Source organism: Salmo trutta, chromosome 7 (genome assembly GCF_901001165.1).
Source record: "Salmo trutta chromosome 7, fSalTru1.1, whole genome shotgun sequence".
Taxonomy (NCBI): Eukaryota; Metazoa; Chordata; class Actinopteri; order Salmoniformes; family Salmonidae; genus Salmo; species Salmo trutta.
The window spans coordinates 23817180-23839480 of NC_042963.1; the positions used below are offsets into that span (position 1 = coordinate 23817180).

Sequence of the window (22301 nt, forward strand, 5' to 3'; positions counted from 1 at the left end):
AGGGACTCCTGACAATCATAGATTATAAAGGGAAAACCAGCCTCGTTGTGGACAACGACGTCTTGCTCCCGGACAAGCAAAACAACATCTTCGCCCACTCCGAGAAAACATAGTGCCGTTGACGTGGGCCACCGCAGCTCCAGTGGACTGTGAGCTCTCAATCTCCGTGGCCGACGTGAGTAAGGCATTTAAGAGTGTTAACCCTCGCAAGAATGCCGGTCCAGACGGCATCCCAAGCCGCATCCTCAGAGCATGAGCAGACCAGCTAGCTGGAGTGTTTACGGACATATTCCATATCTACTTATCCCAGTCTGTTGTCCCCACTTGCTTCACGATGTCCACCATTGTTCCTGTAACCCAAAAAGCGAAGGTAACTGAACTAAATGACTATCGCCTCGTGGCACTCACTTCTGTCATCATGAAGTGTTTTGAAAGGCTAGTTAAAACCCGTAAGAGTTTAAACCCTGTCTAAACGCGGGGGGGGGGGGTCCCCCCCAAAAAATCTAAAGTAAGTTGTTCTGATTTGTCTGTCCTATATCTGAGAGATAACAAAACATTTTTTTTTTAAATAGTTTATTTTTTACATTAATTAACCCCTTATTTTTGTCCCTAAACAGTCTCCATATATACTTCCATTAATATTTTCAACTGGTACCAGGGGACCTTCAGACGAGACTTGCGGGCAAACAGCCGAAAGTTGGCAGATCGGCTGTATCGACTTTAGATGAGTCCCAAGATGCTTGTAGGGCTCGTAGAGCAAAGGGAGAACACCATTGTGTCTGTGAGAAACTCATCTTTCTATAGAGGGGTCATAATAGTTTGTAGGCCAAACTGTTTGGACGTTACAGACAATTTTGTGAGAAGACCGATTTTCGGGATGTCTCATGGTCTGACAAACACCACTCTAGCTCTGTCACCTTTCCCCACTAATGTAAATGTGTTACAAAAGTGGATGCAAAAAAAAAACATATCTCCAGCTTAAATTGACAGATTTTTATGGGGATTTTTTTATTATGCTAATTTGATTTCCCCGGGGGGCAGACATCAACCTTTGGGTATTTAATTAAGGGTCATATCACCTCCACCTTACCCAACACACTAGACCCACTGCAATTTGCATACCGCCCCAATAGATCCACGGATGACGCAATTGCCATTGCACTGCACACTGCCTTATCCCATCTGGGCAAGAGGAATACCTATGTAAGAATTCTGTTAATTGACTATAGCTCAGCCTATAACACCACAGTACCCTCCAAGCTCATCATTAAGCTCAGGGCACAGGATCTGAACCCCGCCCTGTGCAACTGGGTGCTGGACTTCCTGACGCCACCCCCCCAGATGGTGAAGGTAGGAAACAACTACACTGATCATCAACACAGGGCCCCACAAGGGTGTATGCTCAGCCCCCTCCTGTGCTCCCTGTTCACCAATGACTGTGTGGTCACACGTCTCCAACTCAATCAAGTTCGCAAATGACACAACAGTGGTAGACCTGATTACCAACAACAACGAGACAGCATACAGGGAAGAGATGAGGGCCTTGGCGGAGTCGTATCAGGAAAGTAACCTCTCCCTCAATGTAATAAAAAACAAAAAAGCAAATCATGGACTTCAGGAGACAGGGGAGGCATTGGAGAAGGTGAAAAGCTTCAAGTTCCTCGGCGTAAACATCACTGACAATCTGAAATGGCCAAATCACACAGGCAGTGTGGTGAAGAAGGAGCAAAAAAGCTTTTTCAAACTTAGGAGGCTGAAGAATTTCCGCTTGGCCCCTAAGACTCTTAAAAACATTTAGAGATACAGCAAGGAGAGCATCCTGTCGGACTGTATCACCGCCTGGTATGGTAACTGCACCGCCCACAACCGCAGGGCTCTCGAGGGTGGTGCGTTCTGCCCAACATATCACAGGGGGCTCACTGCCTGCCCTCCAAGTCATATCCAGTACCCTGTGTCACAGGAAGGCTAAGAAGATCAGCACGGACCTCAACCAACCGAGCCAAGGCCTGTTCACCCCGCTACCATCCAGAAGGCAGTACAGGTGCATCAACGCTGGGAAAAAGAGCCTGAAAAATAGCTTCTATGTCAAGGCCATCGGACTGTTAGTCACCACTAGCCGGCCTCCACCCAGTACCCTGCCCTTAACTTTATTCACTGTCACTAGCCGGCTACCACCCGGTTACACTACCATGCACCTCAGAGGCTGCTGCCCTATGTACATTGTCATGGAACACTGGTCACTTGAATAACATCTACATAATGTTTTACCCACTTCATATGTATCTATTCTAGTCAAGGCCAATCCTGTTGAACTATTGATATATATAAAAAGGCCTCTTTAGTGTCCTAGGTTTTCATAACTGTGACCTTAATTGCCTACCGTCTGTAAGCTGTTAGTGTCTTAACAACCGTTCCACAGATGCATGTTCATTAATTGTTTATGTTCCATTGAACAATCATGGGAAACAATATTTAAATCCTTTACAATGAAGATCTGTGAAGTTATTTGGATTTTTACGGATTTTCTTTGAAAGACAGGGTCCTGAAAAAGGGACGTTTCTTTTTTTGCTGAGTTTATATTCATGTCCCCAAACACATTGTTTTGTAATGAAGATCTACAGTTGCCTCAACATCCCTTTCTGGGGTAGCACCATGGTGTAGCTGGAGGACAGCTATTTTCCGTCCACCTCTGGGTACATTGACTCATGGGTCTCACCTTCCACTTACACAGTAATTATGACACTTCTGGAGGACGTTCTCCAACCTTTCATGACCTGACATGTTGTCTACCTTATCATAGGATCAGAGAATGTATCTAGTACTGAAATCATAAGCTACAGCGCTGCAATGCATAAGATTTGGTAGTTGACTCAAATAGAAAGACAATAGTTGAACAGTTTTGAACAAATTATTAACTTAAGAAATTAAGGAGAAGCAGCAGAGCTGGAGACACATCTGGCATACCTATTTTTGCATACATATTTTACATATTTGGTACTTTTATATAAAGCAATCACATAACAATAGTACATTACCAAACACAAGCTCGTTGATCCCACCCCTCAGCCAATCTCAGCCCATCAACCTATCACCATAGACCACCCTCGTTTGGTTTCCATGTGCCATTTAAAAAAAGAATTGTGCTGTGATGTTTTACATACATTTTTAACCTTTCTAATCGTATAGTATCCACAGATTGGGAGCTAAAGAGGAAAACCTTTCCTACGAGTATTACTATATTATTTATTGACTGACTGCCTTTCCAAATCGCCCAACACTGCTATTTGTAAGGTTAATTTAAGTGAATGTTGTGATTTTAACCATTCCTGAACCTGTTATCCAAAACAAGCTACATCGGGGCAATACCAGACTAAATTATCTCATGATTATCTCTCTTTGCAGCAAAATCTATTGTTGTATGCCCCATATATACTGTATAGCATATATACAGCATTCTGTTTGTGGCAAGAATGTTGTATAATAATTTTAATTTCAAAACTCAAAGTGTTGAATCAAGTGTTGTTTTTTGTACCAGTTCATTAACCAGGTGCCATGGAATCGGTCCATTGAAAATCTCTTCCCATTTGTTTTGCAACTTGTATGGCGCAGCTGTCAACATTTTTGTCCTCAAATGAAACTGGTATATTTTTCAATTTTTTAGACAATTCCTATCAGCCAATTTGTATATCTTTAAAATATGGCAGGCAAGCAAGTTTCCTACCTTCTCCCTTTTCCAAGTTTGGATTGAGCAGATATGTGACATATTTTATATTTCACCATTTATATTCATTTTATCATCAATAAATATAATACCTTTTTTTTTCCGTAAATAATGTTATTTTTTTAATTAATAAGTATATTTGAGTTTAACCATAACATTTGTTCTATCTTTTCTGAAGGATAAAACTTAAATTGTAACCAGCTTTGTATGGCTTGTTTAAGAAAGAGCGATACTTTAAACAACATTTGCATTTCAATTATTCAGAATTTTAATCTGTATATAGGCAAAAAGGCAATTTTTTAACATAGGATGAGGCTTTCTTAATAATCTACTGGAGAACCATTTGGGGTTTAAGTATAACTTATGTATTAGTGAAGCTTTTAGTGAGACGTTTAAAGCGTTAATATTTAATCATTTTAGCCCCCCAAACTCATATTAATTATATAAATAGGCACGTTTAGTTTTGTCTGGCCTAATAAATAAAATGAATTTGTCTGGCCTAATAAATAAAATGAATTTTTTTGCTCATATGATTTAAAAAACGAGTAGTCTGGAGTAGGCAGCCCCATTAGTAAGTAAGTAAACTGTGATATGACCAAAGAGTTATTCAGTGTGATTTTTCCATAAATAGACAAGTATTTACCTCTCAATGGTTGCATAATCTTATCTATTTTTGCAAACTCTCTATTGAAATTGATTTTGGTAAGTTCATTTATATTTTTGAAGATGACTACCAAGTCTACTTCACCATCCGCCCTTTTTGTTGGTAAACTACAAGGTAGTGTAAACACTGCCTTTTAACGATCCAATACGTAATATGGTAAACTTGTCATGATTAGGTAATAGTCGAGAGAGGCTAGAAAAGTAATCAAGATCTTCAATGAGACTGTGCAGGTATCTAGATTAAGGACTAAAGAAAAAACTTGAGTCATCGGCATACACTGACACATTTGTTTTTATCCCCTGGATTTCTAACCCCTTGATGTTCTTGTTGGATCTAATTTGAATAGCTAGCATTTCAATAGCGATAATACATAGATATCTTTTTCTTAAAACTGCATTGTTGGTTAAAGGCTTGTAAGTAAGCATTTTACTGTAAGGTCTACACTTGTTAGATTCGGCGCATGTGACAAATAATATTTGACTTGATTTGATGTAGTAACCAAAAAAGTGTTGAACAAATCAAAATATATTTTATAATTGAGATTATTCAAAGTAGCCACCCTTTGCCTTGATGACCACTTTGCATACGCTTAGCATTCTCTCAACCAGCTTCACCTGGAATGCTTTTCCAATGGTCTTGAAGGAGTTCCCTAATATGCTGAGCACTTGTTGGCTAATTTTCCTTCACTTTGCAGTCCACCTCATCCCAAACCATCTCAATTGGTTGAGGTCATGTGATTGTGGAGGCCAGGTCATCTGATGCAGCACTCCATCACTCTTCTTCAAGGTCAAATAGCTCTTACACAGCCTGGAGGTGTGTCATTGTCCTGTTGAAAAACAAATGATAGTCCCACTAAGAGCAAACCAGATGGGATGGCATATCGCTGCAGAATGCTGTGGTAGTCATGCTGGTTAAGCGTGCCTTGAATTCTAAATAAATCATGGACAGTGTCACCAACAAAGCACCCCCACCCTATCACAACACATGATGGGAACCATACATGCGGAGATCATCCGTTCACCTACTCTGCGTCTCACAAAGACACAGTGGTTTGGAACCAAAGATCTCACATTTGGGCTCATCAGACCAAAGGACAGAATTCCACCGGTCTAATGTCCATTGCTCGTGTTTCTTGGCTCAAGCAAGTCTCTTCTTATTATTGGTGTCCTTTAGTAGTGGTTTCTTTTCAGCAATTTGACCATGAAGGCCTGATTCACACAGTCTCCTCTGAACAGTTGATGTTGAGATGTGTCTGTTACTTGAACTCTGTGAAGAATTTATTTGGGCTGGAATTTCTGAGGCTGGTAAGTCTAATGAACTTATCCTTTGCAGCAGAGGTAACTCTGGGTCTTCCATTCCTGTGGCGGTCCTTACGAGAGCCAGTTTCATCACAGCCCTTGATGGTTTTGGGACTGCACTTGAATACATTTTTGAAAATGTCTGAATTGACTGACCTTCATGACTTGAAGTATTGATAGACTCTCTCTTTGCTTATTTGACCTGTTCTTGCCATAATATGGAATTAGTCTTTTACCAGGGCTATCTGCTGTATACCACCCTACCTTATCACAACACAACTGATTGTCTCAAATGCATTAAGAAGGAAAGAAATTCCACAAATTAACTTTTAACAAGGCACACCTGTTCATTGAAATGCATTCCAGGTGACTACCTCATGATGATTGTTGAGAGCATGCCAAGAGTGTGCAAAGCTGTCAACGAGGCAAAGGGTGGAAACTTTGAAGAATCTCAAATATAAAAAATATTTGAAGGCCAGCATCCCGGAGTCGCCTCTTCACTGTTGACGTTGAGCTGGTGTTTTGCAGGTACTATTTAATGATGCTGCCAGTTGAGGACTTGTAAGGCGTCTGTATCTCAAACTAGACACTAATAGACTTGTCCTTTTGCTCAGTTGTGTACCGGGGTCTCCCACTCCTCTTTCTATTCTGGTTAGAGCCAGTTTGCGCTGTTCTGTGAATGGAGTAGTACACAGCGTTGTTCCAGATCTTCAGTTTCATGGCAATTTCTCGCATGGATTAGCCTTCATTTCTCAGAACAAGAGTAGACTGACGAGTTTCAATAGAAAGCGCGTTGTTTCTGGCCATTTTGAGTCTGTAATCGAACCCACAAATGCTGATGCTCCAGATCCTCAACTAGTCTAAAGAAAGCCAGTTTTATTGCGTCTTTAATCACAACAACAGTTTTCAGCTGTACTAACATAATTGCTAAAAAGGGTTTTACAATGATCAATAAGTCTTTTAAAATCATAAACTTGGATTAGCTAACACAACCAATAATGGGCCTCTGCACGCCTATGTAGATATTCCATGAAAAATCTGTTGTTTCCAGCTACAATAGTCATTTACAACATTACGTCTACACTTTATTTCTGATCAATTTGATGTTGTTTTAATGGACAACTATTTTTATTTTTTTCAAAAACAAGGACATTTCTAAGTGACCCCAAACTTTTGAATGGTAGTGTATAAATTTTCGAAGAAGTGTGGATCATCCTTATTAGGCCCATATAGATGAATTAGCCAGATCTATTTTTGGACCAATAGCATATTTAAAATAATCCATCTTCCTTGAGGATCTGTTTGCACAGTTTTCACAATCGGATAAACATTTTTATTAATTAGTATAATCATCCCTTCTGAGTTGCTTTGCCTATGACAAAAATATTTCTCTCTCCCAGTCCTTTTCCCACCTAACCTCATATATATTTGTAGATTGAATTTCCTCTAAACAATTGATATTATATTCTTTCTCTTTTAGCCAGATAAACATCTATATTTTTTTATGATCTGCTAAGCCATTACAATTGTAACTGGCTATACTTATTTCCCCACTTACCATAATGATACCCAAGTTTCAATTATTTTACCACAATCAAGGTTTGTAAACTTACCATTAAAAAGCACCAGGATGATGAAGTGTCCGTATAGCTGTACTATAATATGTGCACTGTTACGCATACTGTAGCTGCAACTTTGTAAACCTCCAATTGTCCTAATATTCCACCCACTAAAACCTCCCCCATGTCACTAAGACCGTCAGACCAACTCTCTGACTCATGATGCACCTTTGCGTCCTAAGGCAAACCCTTGGCTGGCAATTGGCGTAAGCCAGAGGGAAATATGGGAAGTCTCATGAAAACATAATTCAATACGGCCACCCTTCACTAACACATTCAAAGCCCGTAGGTCTATTGAATATCTATGAGGGTGCTTTTTAAGAGAACTAACCAAATAACATGGAAAACAGTCAGAAAGAAAATGTATAATAACAATAATAGATCATATTAATAGAAATAATAGCAGCACAATATTATAAATCCATGCTCAGATTTAAGAAGTCCTAGCAAGGCTATAAACAAATAATTTGAAAAAATGAAGAGAAAACAACCTATATATATATATCGCAAGACCAATTAATTATGTCCATTACATGCAAGACATTTGATCCTCATTACATCCTGTTTTATTCCATGAAAAATGAAGAAGTAAAAAGGAACAGATTTTAACGGCCATGAATGTCTGCCAGTAAAAATGTGGAATACCTAAGTTTAACTTACAATCGACCGTTGACACAGCCATACCACGATAGCCAAGAATACATGCAGTACTGACAATCCAGAGCGAGTAAACCTGTAAAACCAACTATCTCTCCACCCACACACATTTAGTTTTTATTCCAGGGTTGTTACTCTATCACCTCGGCTGTTTTACACCTAGACCTATATCATTAGGATCAAGAATATAAAATGTAGCGTAAATAGCTTATATAGAATTATAAACTGGGTGGTTCGAGCCCTGAATGCCGACTGGCCGAGAAGCGTGGTACATCAGACCGTAAAAACCACAGGCACGACAAAGCACCAATTTTTACTGCTCTAATTATGCCGGCAACCAGCTTACAATAGCAATAAGGCACCTAGGGGGTTTGTTGCACACAGCACAGCCAAGGCCTGCATCCAGGCACTCCGCATTGCGGCTTGCCATGAACAGCCCCCAGCCACGGCATAGTGGCCACACACCACACCCCCTCAGGCCTCACCGCGTAAAAATATAATTTACCTCTCGCTTAGAGATGTGCTTCCATAAGCCAGTTATTGTGTTGGTTCTACCATTAACTTTAATCAGTTTATCCCAGTGTTATTAGCCCTCGACACACTAATAGACCATGTTGATTATACCCAATCCATTTGCCGGTGTGTATCGGAGGAATAATATGTTCTTTACATTTTTAATATTGAGATTTATTTTTTAAATGTTAAAGGAAAATGACACCAATTATTTTTTAAACGTATAGGCCTACTCCAATATAGAACCTAGGCAGGTTTTTAATTCTATACTCCTTTTTCCATGCCTACATTAGATCTATTTATATTATTAAGTTTTATCTTAAAAGCGAATAATTCCCGATTCACATCTGGGAACAAGGGCCCCACTATATAACAGCTTTTAAGTCATAATATACCCAAACTCTACAATTAGGCCATATCATATCAAACAAAACAAAACAAAAAACTTCCCAGCAAACATATGGCCGGCGGGCCAGTAGCTGTCCACCGGTGGCAAAGTTAACGGCCCACCGGCAGGCACCGACTGCAGTTCGCACAGCGTATTGCTCATTGCTACTGGGCCGCTGGTTCATGATAAGTATTTGTTGGCGGTCCACCGTTCATATTATCAGTATCTTTCCATACAGTAATGAATCCAAAATAATATACACCACTCTCAATAATCGTTGCAAATTTATTGTAAAACACATTACAATATAAAATATCTACATTGAATACATGGTAACGATGAATATAAGGATTATACAATTAGTAGTAATAATAAAATAAACATACATATAGATTTAGGCTTTCTAATTGTTATTAAAGAAAATCATGTCCTATGTTACAAAATAATGAGTATGTACAGTACAATACAGTTTACATGGACAAACAGAAAATTGTTTCTTGAGCCTCTTCAGTTGGCTTGTATTTCTTTCCTAACCCCTTCTCTGTCAGCAGCTCCCTTCAAATTTTGCGACCATGTCACGGTTGTCGTAGGGTAAAGACCAAGACGCAGCGGGAAAATATATACTCATCTTCTTTTTATTTGGTGAAGAAGGGAAGCACAATAAACGTATACAAAACACAAATGAACTGGACAATTAACTAAACAAAGAACTACAATAGACTAGATAGAACATAGAAAAATACTAACATAGAACATAGACTAACAAACCCCGGACCACATAAACCAAACACCCCTCTACCTAAATACATAGCCCAAACCACATAAAACAAACACCCCTTGCCACGTCCTGACCAAACTATAATAACAAATAACCCCTATTACTGGTCAGGATGTGACAGACCACCTCTTGGAGGTTCCCCTCTGTTGCCTCTTTTGTAGAGAGGTTATTTCTTATCGTTCCTGAAACCACAGAACAATTCTTATCAATATTTGTTCTTCATGAACGAACAAGGTCAATAACTATTTAAACACATCATGTTTCAGATTCAAAACTATATCCAGGTTTAATTAAAGATATCTATATTACAAGAAAGTGAATTCATAGACTAATAAAAACTTACTGTGAACAATGCTTTTTAAAGATAGCTGCCTGAAAGAGATCTTATGTCCCAAGCCGGTCTAGATACAAAGCCTGGACAGGTCGTTGGAGAAAAGGCAGGCAAACATCCTCCTCACAGAGTCTTTGACGGTCTTGCCCCCTTTAGCAGCCAAAAACCTCACCTGTAAAATAAATTGTCCATAATTAGTGGTCTATAGAGCAGTGAACCAACCATACAGAAACTACAGGTCTAAAGTGCCTCCAAAGAAAAGCAGTGGGGAGCTCTTCCCAGTCACAGACTTCATAAGCACCCAATTACTTAACATGTACAATACCCCAAAAGTCTGCATTTTATCCCATTGACAGAGCCCTAACGATGATTACAAAGTGTCGCTGTCCAAAAACCTCTGGTGTTAACCGTATGTAGTGTGATACCATGTTCCTGCCAATTACCAATTTCTCCTGAAGTTCCTCATTCCCAGCAAGCCAATGTTCAAGCTCCTCCAGCAAGGCCTGTCCTTCAGAGGAAGCACAATGTCCTCTGGCAGAACCATGTCCCCATGAGACCCATTGGTCAGTTACATTAAGAGGTTCCTGTTACTGTGGTCTGGTATTGCAACTCTCTGACATCCTCTGCCAATTTCCTCAGATGCTGAATAATCAGCCTGCAGAAATCCTAACATATGACAGTGGGCAAGTTGTAAACAATGGAAACCTATTCCTTTCGAATGACAAGATAAAAGCTCTATGAAAACAGGTTTTATTCTGAGTTAAGGAACGCAAGGGCCAAACGGGCGCAACCAATGCTGACAATATAAGCCAGTGTAAGCCACTGTCATTTACAGTAAATATTAGATGTGCTGGAGAGTGTGTATGCACTGCATTTTTTTTTTTAAATCAACATTGTATAACATTCCACTTCACGGCCTTCCCTGTGGCTCAGTTGGTAGAGCATGGTGTTTGTAACGCCAGGGTTGTGGGTTCGATTCCCACGGGGGGCCTGTACAAAAAAATTACAAAATTAAAAAATACAACTGTATGAAATGTATGCATTCACTACTGTAAGTCACTCTGGATAAGAGCATCTGCTAAATGACTAAAATGTAAATGTAATTATGGAGCCCCTCACACTACAACTAAGTAGTACATATTGCAGTTACCTTCAGACTGATGAGCAGCAGGGCCCAGTGATGAGGATGATTGAGATGAGAAATGTCAAAATAACTACCTAAGTATGCAGCTAATAAGAATACTTCTTATTTTCATTGAAATGTATCTTTACAGAATTGCTGCTGGTAGTAGCCAGACTTTGCTTTTCTAATAGACTGTATGCAGTAACAAGTGTACAGTGGAATACTTTAAATTACCGTGGACTACTGCCAGAAAATCTTCTAGCGAAGAAGCACGGGAACAGGGTCTTGATGATTCTGTTGCAAATTGAGCACAATGAAGAATTTCAGTTAAAGTAAGTAGCGCCCACATCTCAACTGGGGAAAAATATCCAGAAAAGTATCCAGATACAGTGACTAGGCTAGATATTCCCAAAGGGAAACCACTTTTGCAATGGCAGAGCCCCCTTTTCCCAAAGGGAAAACAATGTTTTCCACAAACTGCAACTGGCCGTATGTAGTAGCAGTACTAGCACTAAAATAGCGATTTGGAAGTTAGCTACTTACTGCTGCAGGAATGAAGCACATGCAATCTTAAATCGGTCAACTGACGTGTTTCACAAGTGAAAATATGGAGTGAACAAGACAAGTTTGTTCATGGCTAGCTTGCAGTGAACTTTCCCAGTTGGACAATGTTTTGATTGCAAGGATTCATTTTCGACTACTTGCTAGCATAGGTAATGAACACTTTCCATTAACGTTACATTTTCTGTCACATTTCTCCATTATTTCTATATCCTACTTGTAAAATTTTGGGGGGAATTAAATCTAACAAATGGTTTGTGTTGATAATCGTTGCATTAAACCAATAATTATAGTGAAAAACACCCGTGGTAACTTGGTGTCAGAAAATGTGTTTTTTGATGAAAAGATTTACTTTGTAGAGCATTTCTCCCTTTACACCTCAGTTAATATGATGGGCAAGATCAGGTACCTTCAGACTCGTGAGCAGCTGGCCCCTGTGACGAAGAGGACTGAGGACCTGTTCAGATCAAAGTTAAGCATAGCTATTTGTCCTATACATCTGAGTTCACAGCCAAACTATTTCAGCATTCCTTCAAAAAACACATAATAATATTAGTTCTTAAGCATAATGTTATGTGATATACTTCATTACATTCAGTACATAAGAGGCACTTACCCCCAGCAGAGAGTGACAAAGAGGGTCTAGAAGAACCTGTTGCAAATGAAATGCAGGTTGTGAAAATTAGACTTATAGTTTGTATGAACAATTCATTGTCAAGAAATGTAATTTTATTTATACTTGCATATACTTTTTGGGGTGAATTTGGGGGTCTTTGGTGCTGGTGGGTGCTGGTTATGATCAGCGTCAGACTCCTCAGTCGGTCTGATCAAATTTAGGATTTCGCCTGGGAATGACAGCAAGCATGACGTTTTCAGAGTAATAGTGTAGTGTTTAGATTCCTTTTATTTCAAACACGAAATCTTTGGTGAGACTCTGGCTCTGTTTCCAGGCTTGAGCATTTTTCTGCCCGAACCAGGCTCTCATGTGATTTCTCATATGATTCTGAAAACATCACGAAACAAGAGCTTATCAGTTCATCTGTAAATGTCTGCAAACGAGACATTTAGTATCTTAATATTCAGTTAAAGTACTCTTTGTCTTCAGTAATATAATTGAATACGCCTCCCATGTATCAATGTCCGGCCGTTTGTGCGACATCACTGCCTTCCTCTCTTGGCTCTTGTATGGAGGCCAATAACATTTGTCCTTGATGCACTAGGTTTTTGAGATGACAGCTAAACTGTCATCTTCGTTTGGGAAATGAACCACAGCAAACATGGTACTGTGAACAAAAAAGCAAATAATTGCACTCAATTAGATTAGTTTACTCAAACATTTCACAATAGTAACATCTAATTGTAGAAGTTTAAGAAAATCCCTTCAAGTAAATAATACATTTTCTGTAATGTCTTTTACTGACAATTTACCTTGAAAAGATATGCTTTGCATCCTACAAATGTAGTAATGGCATCCCAGCAAAACCCTCTTTGCATGGGGAGTAGAACAGACTTGGTTGATGTTTTTCTTTTGAGAAATGAGGAAGTAGTGCTGTTCTTTGTACGTGTCACTCTGAAGGTCTCTAGTATTTTGGAGCGTGTGAACAGGAGCGTGCTCCGTGTTATTTTTCTTCGGTATTGGAAACAGATTATCCCGTCTTAAATTTGATCAATTTTTTACATTTTAGGATACCTGAGGTTGGATTAGGAAGTTGTTTGAATTGTTTGTACCAAGTTTACAGGTAACTTATTAGATACTTTGTAGTCATGTTGGGCGAGTTGGAACCGGTGTATTTCTGAATCAAACGCGCCAAATAAATGGACATTTTGAGGATATAAAGAAGGAATTTATCAAACAAAATGACCATTCATTGTGCCACTGAGACATTTGGGATTGCAAAAAGAAGAAGATCTTCAAAGGTAAGGCATTTATTATATCGTTATTTCTGACTTTTGTGTCGCACCTGCCTGGTTGAAAAATGATTTTAATGTGTTTGTATGCGGGGCGCTGTCCTTAGATAATCGCATGGTGTGCTTTCGCCGTAAAGCCTTTTTGAAATCTGACACAGCGGCTGGATTAACAAGTAGTTAAGCTTTATTTTGATGTATTATACTTATATTTTTGTAAATGTTGAATATTGATATTTCTGTAGCTTGAATTTGGCGCGCTGCAATTTCATCGGATGTTGTCGAGGTGGGTTGCTAGAAATGTTAAATGTTCGCACAGACACAGAGTTATAAGAACCCTTTATTAAGTTGAATAAAACAACCATTTGATGCAATTTTGCTCTCACACCACACTGCCGGTAAGGGGCACCTTTTTAATGGTGATTCGCAAACCACACAGAAGGTAAAGGGTTGGACCCTTTTTTTCAATATTCTCCTAAAATCATATACAGTGGTTCGTCCTTTAAAATTTGCAGCAGACTGCAGCACAGCTTGCATGGTGCCGCAGAATTCTATGGCACGTTATTTAAGAGCCAACCACTGGTACCATTCTTGCTAGTTTGACCACCAGGGGGCATATTTGAGAAGCATTTGATAGCCTTCAATAGTGACTGTACTAGAGAATGTCGTTTTTTTTGTAAGAACATAGTATATGGGACTGATTTTAAGAAATGTTGCTTAATTAATTTGCTTAATATTATAGTGTTTCTATTCCAAGAAAAACAAAAAACCCTCTGGCTTTCTGTTAGGATGGAATGGAAAATATGGCGCTGCACAATGCGTTGGTTGGGAGTAGGCTACAGTACTGGGCTATTTAGCTAAAGAATCCCCGTGTCGTGTGGGCACATGGGAGACCGGGGTTCAATTCCTTGATGGGGAGGAAGGAGTAGGCTGTCCTTGTAAATAAGAATTTGTTCTTAACCTGTTGAGGACAGAAGTTCCGCTAGTGGAACCCCGTTCCGCCTGCGGAACCCCTAGCCAACAGCCAATCGCATCGCACGGCGCGAAATACAAAACCAACTAAAATACCACAATTCAATTTTCTCAAACAATCAACTATTTTACACCATTTTAAAGATAAGACTCTCGTTAACCTGTTATGGATAGGGGGCAGTATTTTCACGGCCGGATAAAAAACGTACCCGATTTAATCTGATTATTACTCCTGCCCAGAAACTAGAATATGCATATAATTATTAGCTTTGGATAGAAAACACTCCAAAATTTCTAAAACTGTTTGAATGGTGTCTGAGTATAACAGAACTCATTTGGCAGGCCAAAACCTGGGAAGATTCTGTACAGGAAGTACCCTGTCTGACCATTTCTTGGCCTTCTTGATCATCTCTATCCAAAACAGGGGATCTCTGCTGTAACGTGACACTTCCTACGGCTCCCATAGGCTCTCAGAAGGCGGCAAAAAGCTGAATGGTGGCTTTACGGGCCTTGGCTGAAAAACACTAGCGCATTTTGATAGTGGTCGATCAGAGAACAGAGACTGGAGGCGCGTGCACGAGGCGACCCCATGTTTTTATTTTCTCTGTCTTTGAACTAAAACAGGGTTTCCCGGTCGGAATATTATCGCTTTTTTACGAGAAAAATAGCATAAAAATTGATTTTAAAACAGCGGTTTACATGCTTCGAAGTACGGTAATGGAATATTTAGAATTTTTTTGTCACGAAATGCGTCGTGCTCGTAACCCTTCTTTACCATTCGGATAGTGTCTTGAACGCACGAACAAAACAGAGGATATTTGAACATAACTATGGATTATTTTGAACCAAACCAACATTTGTTATTGAAGTAGAAGTCCTGGGAGTGCATTCTGACGATGACAGCAAAGGTAATAACATTTTTCTTATACTAAATCTGACTTTGGTCAGGGCTAAACTTGGTCGGTGTCTAACTGGCTAGCCCTGTGATGCCGGGCTAATTAAAATCGGACATAGCGAGTGCATAGAGGAGTTCTGTATCTATAATTCCTAAAATAATTCTTGTTTTTTTGTGAACGTTTATGGTGAGTAATTTAGATCTAATGTTTTGCTTTCGTTGTAAAGCCTTTTTGAAATCGGACAGAGTGGTTAGATAAAGGACAGTTTTGTCTTTAACCTCCCACCTACTCAACAGCCAGTTGAATCCCGTGGCGCGTTATTCAAATACCTTAGAAATGCTATTACTTCAATTTCTCAAACATATGACTATTTTACAGCATTTTAAAGACAAGACTCTCGTTAATCTAACCACACTGTCCGATTTCAAAAAGGCTTTACAATGAAAGCAAAACATTAGATTATGTCAGCAGAGTACCCAGCCAGAAATAATCAGACACCCATTTTTCAAGCTAGCATATAATGTCACATAAACCCAAACCACAGCTAAATGCAGCACTAACCTTTGATGATCTTCATCAGATGACAATCTTAGGACATTATGTTATACAATACATGCATGTTTTGTTCAATCAAGTTCATATTTATATCAAAAAACAGCTTTTTACATTAGCATGTGATGTTCAGAAAAAGCATACCCACCGAAAACTTCCGGTGAATTTACTAAATTACTCACGATAAACGTTCACAAAAAACATAACAATTATTTTAAGAATTATAGATACAGAACTCCTTTATGCAATCGCTATGTCCGATTTTAAAATATCTTTTTGGTTAAAGCACATTTTGCAATATTCTGAGTAGATAGCCCGGCCTTCATGACTAGCTATTTTGACACCCACCAAGTTTGGCACTCACCAAACTCAGATTTACTATAAGAAAAATTGGATTACCTTTGCTGTTCTTCGTCAGAATGCACTCCCAGGACTTCTACTTCAATAACAAATGTTGGTTTGGTCCCAAATAATCCATTGTTATATCCAAATAGCGGCGTTTTGTTCATGCGTTCAAGACACTATCCGAAAGGGTAAATAAGGGTGACGAGCACGACGCATTTCGTGACAATTTTTTTTTAAATATTCCATTACCGTACTTCGAAGCATGTCAACCGCTGTTTAAAATCAATTTTTATGCCATTTTTCTCGTAAAAAAGCGACAATATCGCGACTGGGAAATCGTTTTTTATTACAAAGAGAGTGAAAGTAAAATCATGCTATCCCCTCATGCACGAGCCTCAGTCTGATGGCCCTCTGATAGATCACTTGCCAAAAGCGCTAGTGTGTTTCAGCCTGGGCCTGGAATTACGTCATTCAGCTTTTTCCCGGGTTCTGAGAGCCTATGGGAGCCATAGGAAGTGTCACGTCATGCCAGAAATCCCCTGTTTTTGTTAGAGATGACCAAGGAGGGCAAGAAATGGTCAGACAGGCCACTTCCTGTAAGGAATCTTCTCAGGTTTTTGCCTGCCATATGAGTTCTGTTATACTCACAGACACCATTCAAACAGTTTTAGAAACTTTAGGGTGTTTTCTATCCACAGCCAATAATTATATGCATATTCTAGTTACTGGGTAGGAGTAGTAACCAGATTAAATCAGGTTCGTTTTTTATCCGGCCGTGTAAATACTGCCCCCTAGCCCTAACAGGTTAAAACAAGTCAAAATGAGGCTCAGTAGTGTGTGTGGCCTCCACGTGCCTGTATGACCTCCCTACAATGCCTGGGCATGCTCCTGATGAGGTGGCGGATGGTCTCCTGAGGGATCTCCTCCCAGACCTGGACTAAAGCATCCGCCAACTCCTGGACAGTCTGTGGTGCAATGTGGCGTTGGTGGATGGAGCGAGACATGATGTCCCAGATGTGCTCAATTGGATTTAGGTCTGGGGAACGGACGGGCCAGTCCATAGCATCAATGCACTGAGCACATGTGACAGACGTGACAGAGTCTGGAGACGCCGTGGAGAACGTTCTGCTGCCTGCAACATCCTCTAGCATGACCGGTTTGGCGGTGGGTCAGTCATGGTGTGGGGTGGCATTTCTTTTGGCGGTCATGCTGGAGGATGTTGCAGGCACTAGAACGTTCTCCACGGCATCTCCAGACTCTGTCATGTCTGTCACATGTGCTCAGTGTGAAGCTGCTTTCATCTATGAAGAGCACAGGGCGCCAGTGGCGAATTTGCCAATCTTGGTGTTCTCTGGCAAATGCCAAACGTCCTGCACGGTGTTGGGCTGTAAGCACAACACCCACCTGTGGACGTCGGGCCCTCATACCACCCTCATGGAGTCTATTTCTGACCGTTTGAGCAGACACATGCACATTTGTGGCCTGCTGGAGGTAATTTTGCAGGGCTCTGGCAGTGCTTCTCCTGCTCCTCCTTGCACAAAGGCGGAGGTAGCGGTCCTGCTGCTGGGTTGTTGCCCTCCTCCACATCTCCTGATGTACTGGCCTGTCTCCTGGTAGCGCCTCCATGCTCTGGACACTACGCTGACAGACACAGCAAACCTTCTTGCCACAGCTCGCATTGATGTGCCATCCTGGATGAGCTGCCCTACCTGAGCCACTTGTGTGTGTTGTAGACTCTGTCTCATGCTACCACTAGAGTGAAAGCACTGCCAGCATACAAAAGTGACCAAAACATCAGCCAGGAAGCATAGGAACTGAGAAGTGGTCTGTGGTCACCACCTGCAGAACCACTCCTTTATTGGGGGTGTCTTGCTAATTGCCTATAATTTCCACCTGTTGTCTATTCCATTTGCACAACAGCATGTGACATTTATTGTCAATCAGTGTTGCTTCCTAAGTGGACAGTTTGATTTCACAGAAGTGTGATTGACTTGGAGTTACATTGTGTTGTTTAAGTGTTCCCTTTATTTTTTTGAGCAGTGTATTATTTATTTGGTTCTTTCCAAGAGTTCCCTAGCCTGTAATTGTTTCTTTAGTTGTTCAGTGACCAGTCACCCAACAATATAGACTGGCAGTGGACTGCATTTTCTACACATCTCTAGTAGTCAGAGAATAAGGCAATGATACGCTTTGTACATGGTATAAGCCTAGTCTCCTTTCCATAGAGAGGTGATGGTATCACCAATCACACAAACACAGAGACCCACGCAGACACATATCCACACAGATTCCTGAGCTCTGTAAATCAGTCCCACGCCTACACAGGTCTTTGCATAAAGCTTTCCCTCAGCAAGGCTCCTGCAGAGATGCGGTTTTGCAAACCTCTGGTAATCAGGCTCTGTTTTTTAATCAAATCAGCAGTAATATCCTCCAAGTGGTGGGTGGTTCCCACAGCTGTACTAATTCATGCTGGCAAGCAGGGTGCTGGCTTTGGTTACTTCGCCACTGTGGCTCGGTCCATAAAGAGACTGTGCAGGGGAATGATCTATGACATAGATTGCAGGCCTCATTTTGGGCAACTTTTCTAATTCGCTTTTTTTCTCTCACTCTTCTTCCCACTCTGCCACCATGTAATTCACAGCATGGCTTGATTCATGGTTTTGTGTCAGGGGCTGTCGTTACAGCCTTATTTCATCCCCTAAATGGCTTTACTAGATACTGGACACTGTAGAGGTCACAGTCTGACCAACTGAGACATTCTGAACTGGTTCATATGTTCTTGTCGTGTATTTCAATGTTTTCATGAATCTGGGTTAATAAATGAATGTTATGTTATCAGCAACTATTACTCAACACTGTCAAAGTTACAAAAAAATATGTTATGATTGTACTAGTATTGATGGCCTTAATGCATATAGTCAAACCAGAGTTCCAGATATACATAATGCGGCATTAACAAATATGCATTTCTACATGCATGCTTCTCATGACAGTAAATTGTAATGAGAATAGAAGGTTAGAAGCGATGAAATAAAAATCTCATCAAGCAAATCATCTTACTATGCTTTTGACATGAAATGTCCAACCTCTGTAAGTGCCCTTTGATCTTTAACACAGTGTTTAAACATTTATGTAATTGATGTTGCTCTGAAGCGGTGAAGATTTAGTATTTTATTACGGTCTACTTCTACTCACGTTTTTGTATTGAGGGAATGGTTCCCTGTGAAAATGATAAAACTTGACAATTTGAGAGGTGTAACAAAATTATGATTTCAATCGAACGTGATGTGCTTTTCAAAATAATCCCAAAATGGTTATTTGAAAATATTGATCCAACAAATATAGACTATTCCAAACAAATCTGCCTGTAACTCACACACTTGTTCTCCAGAAACTGTTTAAAGAGGTATGCCATTTGTACTCATACGTATACATTTGGCCAACCTGTTTTAATTCAATATCGTGAATCCAAGAGGCACCGATGCATATCTCTGCTGTTGAAAAATAATGATTACTTAAAAAAAGTTGATGTAAAATTCTTCAATTCTTTGCAATTGAGGTTCCGACAAAATAAAATAATAAGTCAATCACAAAAGGCTTTGATAAAGCCTGGCTTCCAAGCTGGACAAATGACTTCTCAAAGAGTTGGGGAATTGTCCCAGGGCAGTTTTTCCTTATTGAATACAGGGAACCAGGATTATGTGAGTCAATTCATAATTTATATGTAATTTCCAAGGAATATCAGAAGTACACTTATTTTCAGTAAGATAAAAAAATATATTTCTCATCTCATACTCTGGCAGCAAAAATACAAGGCCCCTTTGAAGTTAAGCGTTAGTGAAATAAACTCAGCAGAAAAAGAAACGTCCTCTCACTGTCAACTGCATTTATTTTCAGCAAACTTAACATATGTAAATATTTGTATGAACATAACAAGATTCAACAACTGAGACATAAACTGAACAAATTCCACAAACATGTGACTAACAGAAATGGAATAATGTGTCCCTGAACAAAGGTGGGGTCAAAATCTAAAGTAACAGTCAGTATCTGCTGTGGCCACCAGCTGCATTAATTACTGCAGTGCATTTCCTCCTCATGGACTGCACCAGAATTGCCCGTTCTTGCTGTGAGATGTTACCCCACTCTTCCACCAAGGCACCTGCAAGTCCAACAGGTCCCAGACGTGCTCAATAGGATTGAGATCCGGGCTCTTTGCTGGTCATGGCAGAACACTGACATTCCTGTCTTGCAGGAAATCACGCACAGAACGAGCAGTATGGCTGGTGGCATTGTCATGCTGGAGGGTCATGTCAGGATGAGCCTGCAGGAAGGGTACCACATGAGGCAGGAGGACGTCTTCCCTGTAGCGCACAGCGTTGAGATTGCCTGCAATGACAAGAAGCTCAGTCCAATGTTGCTGTGACACACTGCCCCAGACCATGACGGACCCTCCACCTCCAAATCGATCCCACTCCAGAGTACAGGCCTCGATGTAACGTTCATTCCTTCGACGATAAACGCGAATCTGACCATCCCCCCTGGTGAGAAAAAAAAAACGTGACTCGTCAGTGAAGAGCACTTTTTGCCAGTCCTGTCTGGTCCAGCAACAATGGGTTTGTGCCCATAGGTGACGTTGTTGCCGGTGATATCTGGTGAGGACCTGCCTTACAACAGGCCTATAAGACCTCAGTCCAGCCTCTCTCAGTCTATTGTGGACAGTCTGAGCACTGATGGATGGACTGTGCATTCCTGGTGTAACTCGGGCAGTTGTTGTTGACATCCTGTACCTGTCACACAGGTGTGAAGTTCGGATGTTCGGATGTGATGTTCGGACAATCCTGTGCAGGTGTTGTTACACGTGGTCTGCCTCTGCGAGGACGATCAGCTGTCCGTCCTGTCTCCCTGTAGCGCTGTCTTAGGTGTCTCATAGTACGGACATTGCAATTTATTGCCCTGGTCACATCTGCAGTCCTCATGCCTCCTTGCAGCATGCCTAAGGCACGTTCACGCATATGAGCAGGGACCCTGGGCATCTTTCTATTGATGTTTTTCAGAGTCAGTAGAAAGGCCTCTTTAGTGTCCTAAGTTTTCATAACTGTGACCTTAATTGCCTACTGTCTGTAAGCTGTTAGTGTCTTAACGGCCGTTCCACAGGTGCATTGGTTCATTGAACAATCATGGGAAACAGTGTTTAAACCCTTTACAATGAAGATCTGTGAAGTTATTTGGATTTTCACAAATTATCTTTGAAAGACAGGGTCCTTAAAAAGGGACATTTCTTTTTTTTCTGAGTTTACATTGGTGAAACAAAACATGTTACCTTGATACATGATGTAATCATTGTACTAATGCATTAACCTTTGGAAGTTGGTACTGTTAAAGAAAGCTATGTGTCCAGACTATATAATTGGTGTCACAACACTGGCTCAATGATACAGTGCATGATCAAAAAACTAAATGCCATCTAGCGATTCCCCTTTAAAACATCTGCATTGAGGAAACAGGAACATCAAAGCATCCGCTCAGCTTACAAATCCCCCAACTTTTCAGAGAATTTTAAGCTTGTGCTTTGTCTGGGTAAATTACATTGTTTGCATTAAATAATGATATGGACAAGCAAGCTTTGAAGGTAACAGCTGTTTAGCAAAGCATTGCGTTGACACATCAAGCTAATGAACATGAACTGAAGCTGAGGCTACAAACGTAGGGACATTAATGCATGAGATAATTAAAGTGACGCAACTCTGAGATAACAAATTCAGGGCTGACATTTATGTTGCATCGTTATCCAAACACAGACCAAGGAGTCCCAAAGGATGTGCCAAATTCCACTCCATACTCCGACATGAAAGCAGATGCATGAGTAATAGTGTTTGTATCTCCCACATTAGATGCACAGGGGTACAATCTTGTCATGGGAATATAGGGGAAAGATATCGAAGAGCTACAACAACTGATATGTTGACTTAATGAAA

General features: G+C 40.3%; 1 non-coding gene across 1 annotated transcript; it reads left to right on the plus strand.

The window, feature by feature from the left end:
• Positions 1-10884: 10884 nt before the first annotated feature.
• trnat-ugu (transfer RNA threonine (anticodon UGU)) lies at positions 10885-10960 on the plus strand. The gene has a single exon. It is a non-coding gene; the product is annotated as a tRNA-Thr (tRNA).
• The last annotated feature ends 11341 nt before the right edge of the window (positions 10961-22301 follow it).